Genomic DNA, 8,471 nt, shown 5'->3' on the forward strand with positions numbered 1-8,471 from the left:
TCCCCCCCCCCCCCCGCTTATCTGGGAGTGCACACAGCAGCGGGAGCTGTCCTTCCCCTTGCCCCACACCCACCCAAATGAGCCACTCACAGCTCTGTTCCTTGCCCCATCCTGGCTGGGTAGCACTTGATGGCACCCCTTTGCATTGGTGCCCAAGGCGGTCGCCCCACTCACCTCCCCCCGACACCTTGCTGTGGCACTGCTGTAGGCTCTCCCACTTCACTGTGCTACAGGCTGCCCTGCTGCTATGGGCTGTGTCACCCTGGGGCAGGAGCAGGGAGCAAAAGCCAGGGGATAGATAGGGAAGGCCAGAGAACCTGAGTATACCCTCAGCCAGAGTGATGGGGGAGCGGCAGCTGGGTGGGAGATGAGGTACCAGTTGGACAGTAGGGCTGTGCAAAGCTTTGATTCAGCGGAGATTCGGCCCAATTTGGTAGCCAAATCTCCAAGTCGAATCAGAGGACCCTTCAATCTCTCTGAATCAATTTAGAATAGAACCCCCCAAATCAAGTCGGTGATTCGGACATAGACACAGCTTTAAATGTTTCTTCTACATACCTCTAGGTAGCAGGGACTCTGAATGCTGCGGTGCTGGGGCAGATGCAGTGTCCCTCAGAAGCATGGGGGGCTTCCCAGTGCGCTTGGTAGCAGACCCAGAAGTGAACCAGAAGCACTTTCGGGTCCACTGGGGAGCATGCTGGAGGCCCCCCCGCACCCCCTGGCTCAGTGACTTGTGCCTCCTAGTTCTGGTGGGGGGGACACCTGGGGTCCCCCTGCAGCTGATTGCCAGGCTGGGGGAGTGTGGCATGGGGGGGGGCCAGCGCACTCCCTGGCAGACCTGGAAGTGGACCAGAAGTACTTCTGATACGCTTCCGAGTTTGCTGCCGAGCACGCTGGAGAGGGATGCTCCATCCACCCCAGCACCACAGAAATCATGAGCCATGCTGCTACCTCAAGATACGTCGAAAAAGCTTTTAAAGCTGTGCCTGTGTCCGAATCACCGATTCACCGAATCAGCATCAAATCACCAGATTCGGATTTGGCTGAATCAAATTGAGGACAGTGATCCAAATCAAGAGATCGAATCAGGGTCACTGATACGGGCCAAATCTGAATCCGAATCAAATAGGGCCCGTTTCGCGCACCCCTATTGGATAGCCCTGGTCTAAACACCCATCAGAATTCAGAGCCAAAGGTTCTCAGAACAGTCAAAGTCTGATTCCTTCAGTGGCATTTATTAAATCTCTCAACCTTTCTCATTATGTGTCCTCCACATATGAAGTGGAGGTTAAAATGCCTAATTACCCCGATGAATGTGGCGAAGTATAATTAGCGTATATTTGTGAGCAGGACATGAGCCCCGCGCTCCAGGCTGCGGAGCACAGGGGAACAACTGACTCTTCAGCGTATTTTACAGTGTATTTTACAGCATATTTTACAACTATTTTAAATAGTTCTCATCTACCCCTGGACTCATCAGACCAGGTGGGCTCTATTTTGCCCATGAGGGAGCTTAGGGCTGCAGTTGATTCCAAGCCCCCTAACCCAGGGGCGGGCAATTATTTTGGGTGGAGGGCCACTTACTGAGTTTTGGCAAGCCATCGAGGGCCACATGACAGGCAGCCGGGGCAGATAAATATTAACTTTCTAAAATTTTTAGGGGTTCCACGGCCTGGATAGAATGGCCTGGTGGGCTGCATCCGGCCTGCAAGCCGCATTTTGCCCACTCCTGCCTTAAACCCTCTTCTTGTCTAGCTCAATATAGTGCTGCCTCAAAATCTCAAAACTGGTCCTGTGCATAGTTATGTGAACCTAGCAGATGGGAGTTATTTATTATTCATAGGCAAGGGACCCAGCAACTGCATAAACCCGTCTGAGCATTCCTATACCCGTTATGGGAATGATAAATGAATATTGACCACTTCAGGGCTAAGAGCTGCTCCTATCCTGGTTACTTCTTTTAAGCAAACACTGCAGCTTGCTCTTATTTCCCCTATGTTCCTATGTCTCTTTATCTCATCTCATACTGAGGGCTCTGCTCTCTCTTCCCTAAAGGGTGCCTCCTTACCCCTCCCCAGCCTCTGAACATCCTTTCCTTGCAGAACACAGCACATTGTAATGAAAGCAAGTCAGTGCCCTTGGGGAGATCTGCTCTTCAAGGCGTCTAACTATATCGCCCCTCCATGAAAATCTGTCTCCTCCTAAAATGCTATTTATGTGTATTATTATACCTGCAGCTGTGGTGATCTAAGGGAATCATATGGGGTTGTGTTTTATGTTGCTTTTTGTGGGGGTTTTGCTAACTTCATGGCACTTAATAAAAGGACTCTATAAGCCAATCAAGATGAATAATCATCACATTATCAGGAAATTGCATGCACAAAGTATTGGTTAGTGGGATGAGTCTTAATGAAATTCAGTCAGAAACTGCAGAGCTGAGAGAAAGCAGGGCCTTCTTAATAGAAGAAGGTCCTATTTTTCTGTAAGGCTCAGAGATTCAGACAATAAAACAGTGATTTAATAGACTTTAAGTCAATCAAGAAGATACAATAATGTTAATTAGCCTTTTGTGCCTAATTCACAACTAATTCTGTTGTCTACTTATTTATGTTCTAAAATGGCCCTGATGAAAATTTTAATATTTCACCTAAGCTGAAGATTCATTTCCACACTGGCTGGTAATTTTCTCATATATAGCTTGAAATTGTACTCTAGATAATTTTGCATAGTAGTATATCTACATGTCAGGATCATTGGCTGCTGTGTTGAATGGCTCTTCAGAGCTGACAACTGGATAATAGCTTTACTTTCAACCAGCAGAGGAAGTCAAGAGCAAGAGTGTAGAGATAATGTGAATATAATTCATTATTCAAATATGCAAGTGATGAACTGAAAACAAAGAGGGAAGAGTAATAATGGTGTCATTATTTTTATTACTCTTGTTTTGCAAACGTAGCGTGAAACATTAAAGTAGATCTTTGAGAGATTCTCCACTGTAAAGTGACAAATTTACTTTCTTGGCAATATTGATAAAAAAGAAAGCAGAGCAGACAGGTTTCTGCAGAAGGTATGCTATGCTGTTAGTTGTACTATTAAATATTTTCCTGTTGCCTTTTTGCTCTTTAAAATTCACGCCATTAGTTACCCTTTAAAAGCCTGATCAGTGACTGGAAGAAAGTGCATTGTTGTTCTTGTGGCTCTTTTAGTTAAGACAATCTTCAAAGCTTTTAAATCTTTGTAGCATGACTAACAAAGGCCAAATAGGCAGGATACATAAAGCTTTTCTTGAGAGATGAGGAATTTGCATGTGATAGCAAAATATTTTCCAGGAAAGCAGCATTTATATAGGTTATAATGGAATGAGGCACCAACAGGGACAAGTTTGGTGTCTGAGTGGATAGTCTCCTGCCTGCAGTCACCTTTGGCTCTCTACCTTTCAAATCATCTGCCTTGCTCCACCCACACTTTGTTGAAGGTCAATAAAAGAAACACCCTGTGGTTATTTTTTTTTTCAAAACATCTTTACACACTATTAAGGTACATAGCGTTTGAGCAAGTAGAAGTAAGGCACATTCCCTCCTCATCATAAAATTATTTAAAGTATGGGTGCCCTGAAAGCCCTGAGAGCCTGGGAACCCTTCATACACGTACACGCCCACAGTCCTTCACTGAAAACAGCTTCAGTAATCAATGTTTTGGGGGTTTTTTTGCTGCAACAGTTGATGATCTTTGACCCAAAGGAAGAGGATGGGGTGGTGTGGGTGCTAACGTGCACAGTTGACAGTCCAGAGGTTGCAGGTTCATCAGGCGTAGCACAAACACTCCTGGCGCAGTCCTATCAGATACCAATGCATGTGTGCATTCTGCTAAATACCTTGTCATGCAAGGACATGAAAAAAAGGAAATGAAAGGCCCAAAGGAGGAAGATATATATGTTGATTACAACCCACCGGGTCTCTGCAAAGGACAGGGCAACACTGCCAAAAAGGTCCCAAAATAAGCTGTGATAGTCACTACAAAGGCTCAACAGCTGTTCCTGAAGCAGCCTAGGAAGTCGGCATGGTGGGGAAGCCATCTGGCAGGTCACCCCGTTACCTTTCAGCAGCCAAAGAAATCATAGTGCAGGATGGAAATGGGACAGGGTACCCAACTTTTCTCTTTCTCCCCCACTTTTTCACTATCTACTGTTTAACTGCACACCCAAATTCTGAAACAACCCTTGTATTTTGAAATGGTCCTTGTACCCTAGTAGGAAGGTTAATAAAGAGATCTATCCACCCTGCCCCATAATATCCAATTTATGTTTAAAGTTACTCTGCTTGTTAGAGCTCTACACACAAACGGGTTTGGCTGTTTATTATATAAAAGAAAGACGATCAAGGGTCTAAGGGCACATAGCAGTTCTGTGTCCAGTTCCTGCTACAGACTGCTTTTGTATGAGCTCGGACAAGTTACTTAGACCCCTGATTCAAAAAAAGCATTTAAGTATGTGTTTGACTTCAGTGGGTCTGAAGCATGTGCTTAAAGAGCATGTGTTTAAGTGCTGTCCGGAAAAAAATATGGTTTCCTGCATCAGGGCTTTTAATCTCTCTGTTCTTCAGTTCCCCATCTGTTAAAAAGAATTAACGGGTGGCAGAGAGGAAATGTTATCTGTCTTCTGTTAGCTCTTTAAGGCAAGGGCTGACTCTTGCTGTGAGTTTATGCAGCACCTAGCCCATCAGGACCACAGTCTCATCTGGGACATATGGGTGATATTGTAATAGAAATAACCTAACAAGTTAAATCAATTTACTAAATAAAAGAAGGTAATATTATGCAATATTATAGCCTTGTGAAGGAGAATGAGATTTTTAGGACTGGGGGGAGAAGCCGTAGTATAATCATTCCCCAGGAGGCCAGAAACTGTACAGCATATTCCAAGTTTCATACTTGGGCATATTAAAAGCTGTCATTTATAGTCTCTTCCTGCTCTGTTCATGGGGTATTTGTTGCTGCAATACTCAAACCTCAATTGGACCAGGAAAAAGTGAAGAGTCTGTCTCAAAGATGCCAGCTGAAGCTAATCAGGCATCACAAACATCTTTGAACAATCTCAAACTTGTTAGTAGAAAACAGTAACTAGGATTAGGTTTTAGTGTGTTGGGTTTTTTTATTGGGAAAAATACCTTGGATCTTAAAAAGAGGATCTTAGGAACCCCCACTTGCTCTTGCCTCACACCTTCCAAATTAGGCAACATAGCCACCTTGGGCGAGTGGCACTGAGTATGTCTCTGATGTGCTAGCTGGCACAGAGGGTCCAAGATGGCACTAGGTGCAAGCTCAGCATAGCTCTAAGGTGGCCTCATTTTGAGGAGTCGGCATGTGCAGAGCTGGAGAAAATGGTTGTGGTTACTTTGTGGTAGGCATGGCAGGGAGATGGTGAAGATCTGCTCTTGGAGTAGTCAACTCTAGGGGGGATATCTGAGGTCCGAGTGAGATCATCTTAGTGTTGCATTACTACAGAGCCTCTGTTCTGCCTGTGTCTTGCCTGTGCTATTGCAGACTGAGAAGGACTCATCTGAACAGTGCATTCGCACTAGCCACTATCGTTGTCATTGTTTTTTCTATTATGTTAGCAGGATTCATTGTGGCGTACAAACATAGAGTCCTTCCCAAGAACAGTTATAATCTAATTAGATTATATAGGTTAAAGATAGGGGGAAGGGACATAAAAGAATAAATTGAGGGATAATATCCAAGCATTTTTAGTATTGCCATGGTGGGGTTTTTTCACGTTCTTTGAATGTTGTGGTTGATTGCTTTTAACTGCTCTTAAATTTACCAATTTCTATTTCAATCTTGGCTGTATTTAATCTGAGAAACAACACCACGTTTAGAAAAGATGTTAACGAGATTTCTGTGTATGGCTCTGTTTAAAGATGGACTTGTTTAAAAAAAACCCATTAACTGGATGTGGTTCGCCTCTGTGGGTTTAACAAGTTTTAAACTTGACTGGTCCCTTTCTACTTTAGAGTCACTAAGGGAGTGTCTGTACTGTAGCCCAGGGATGTCAAACTCCTGCAGCTCCGTGGGATGCATGAGAGTCGTTGGGCCTGTGTAGCCCACACAGCACCGGGTCCAGCCCAAGCACTGTGTGCAACGTGTGCTAGCCCTGGGGCTTACTGTGCAGGTGGTACACGGGGCGTGTACAGGGCGTGCACTGCTTGTGGTGCACAGGCGAGACCCAGTGCTGCAGGCAGCACAGGGGGTTGGTTAGGGTGTTGCATGCAGCCCATGGCATAAACTCCCTGTGCAGTGTCCAGCTCCAGGTCCAGCTTGTGCACTGGCCCTGCATGCCACATGCGCAGTGAGCGCCGAGGCTGGTGCATGCTGCATGCCATACCCCGTGCCGGCCCCCTGTTCTGCATTTTTTAGTTGCTTCTCTTGGTCTGTTGTGCCTTTAATTTGTCTGGTGAAATTCTGGCTCCACTGAAGTCAGTGACCGTTTTGACATGCAGTAGGGCCAAGATTGCAAACCTCCTTTTCCCCTGTAATTTAAAACAACCCCAGTGCTGTGCAGTGCTGAATAGTTTCTTCTTCAGGGCCAGAGTGAGGAAAGCAAATAAGAGAGCAACTGAATGACATAGGAGGAGGAGAAATGGTCCATGAAGTGAATGCAAGAGTTATAGGAACTTCCCTTTTGTGGACTGACCTTCTGTGTAAGCCTGTCATGCTTGCAATATGAATATTTGCCGATTGTCACTCTATGTACCATAGAGTCTTAACTAGCTCAAGTGTTTTGCTCCAGTTACACATGCCAGAATAGTAAGAGGTGCATAGCTGGGTGGAGAGTGTGATATGTGAGATATTTTCACAAGTTAGAGATGACCCCATAACTCATAAGTGGTGGAGCGGAGCCTGCAGACAGGGATTTCTGTCCACCACTGACTGTGCTCTCTTAATTTATTACTCAGCGTGTACCTCTCATCATCAACAAGGAGAAAACTAGCTTTCTGTTCAAAGCTAATGCTTTCACTTACTTGATCTTGAGACAAAGGCTGTCTCTTTCCATCTCTTCCTCATGGGATGTGAGATGTTTATTTGGGTAACACTGAGTCCCATATTTTCAGGCAAGTTATTAATGTGGGGGATTGTCTAGTACATGGCTCAGCATAGGCAGACTTCAGATAGCAACATAAAACATATCGACAGGTACGTGCATGGCATAGGCATCTGATTGACAGATGTTAGAAGAATACAATAGGTTTACCATGCAGAAGCATATCATACCAGTATATATTTTACATGGAGAAGTAACAATTCATATTCTAATCCTCACAAAACAGTCATGATGTGAATTCATTTCTGCTATTAATGCTTACTCTTTGGTGCATAAACAATCCCATTTGAAATTCTAGTTCCCAGTGATGCTAATCTTTCAGTGGAAAAAACTTATTTGCAGAAGAGTAAGAATGAAGGATTGGGAAGTGAAATGTATTCCATCCATTGCAAATAACTACAAAACTATCAGCATTAAGGTTAAAAATACTTAATGAGCATTGCACTAGCCAGCACCAAAAAAAGTAAGATAGAGAATTGCATTTGCTCTGTCACAAAGATGACTGACATTTAATTATTGTCTATTTTTGTGCTGACAATTTCATTTTTATCATTCATGTTAAATCCTTTAGAACCCCATGAAAAATGAGATCAAGTGACAAAAATGAGATAATGAAATCATATGCAATAGAATAAAATTATATCTTGTAGGTAAGAGAGGATTCAGGAGAGCAGATTATTTAATAGGGCTGTATAAGCTCTATAAGTGAATCTGAATTAAAAGTGTTGAGCCCACAGAAACGCGTGGGGGCTACAAGCTGAGATGGCTCTTGGTTACCATTATACAGGGCGTGTTTTACGCAATGATAGAAGATCATTGTAAATCTCAAAAAATGGTCAATTTAAGTCTTATTTGGGAGGGAAAAAATCCCTTTCCAGCTCACTTCCCCTTGCTTCAGATTCTTCTTTTTGTGTTGTTATGAGGCTTTTTGGAAGCCAGTGTGTCACAGTTTCTGATAATTAAGAATTTATTTTTATCACGCTTAGCCTCCAGCCAAAAAAATAAGGTTTCCCCATGTCTTTTGCCAAAAAGGATATCGACTGCAATCCCCAAATTCAAGGCTTTGAGTCATGCATATAATTCTACTGTTTTGCAATATGGGACAATGCTTAACATGATCCTAGCTTAACTTTTTTAAGTGAGATGGTAAAATTGTTGTAAAAATTGGGAGTACAAGTATTTCTAACAAAGTCAAAGGCAGCGTCAGCATTTATTAATATGTCTGATAATATGTTAAATTAGGTGAAAAAAGACTTGAGAGTTTTGTAGCAGCAGAAACAATAAGAACTTTATTTTGTCTCCTTTTTCATTTAATGTTAAACTGTGTAGTGAGAATTGGATACATGTGGGCATGAGGACACACACACACACA

The sequence above is a fragment of the Gavialis gangeticus genome, unplaced genomic scaffold (assembly GCF_001723915.1).
Source record: "Gavialis gangeticus isolate Ggan-Ray unplaced genomic scaffold, GavGan_comp1, whole genome shotgun sequence".
Lineage (NCBI taxonomy): Eukaryota > Metazoa > Chordata > Crocodylia > Gavialidae > Gavialis > Gavialis gangeticus.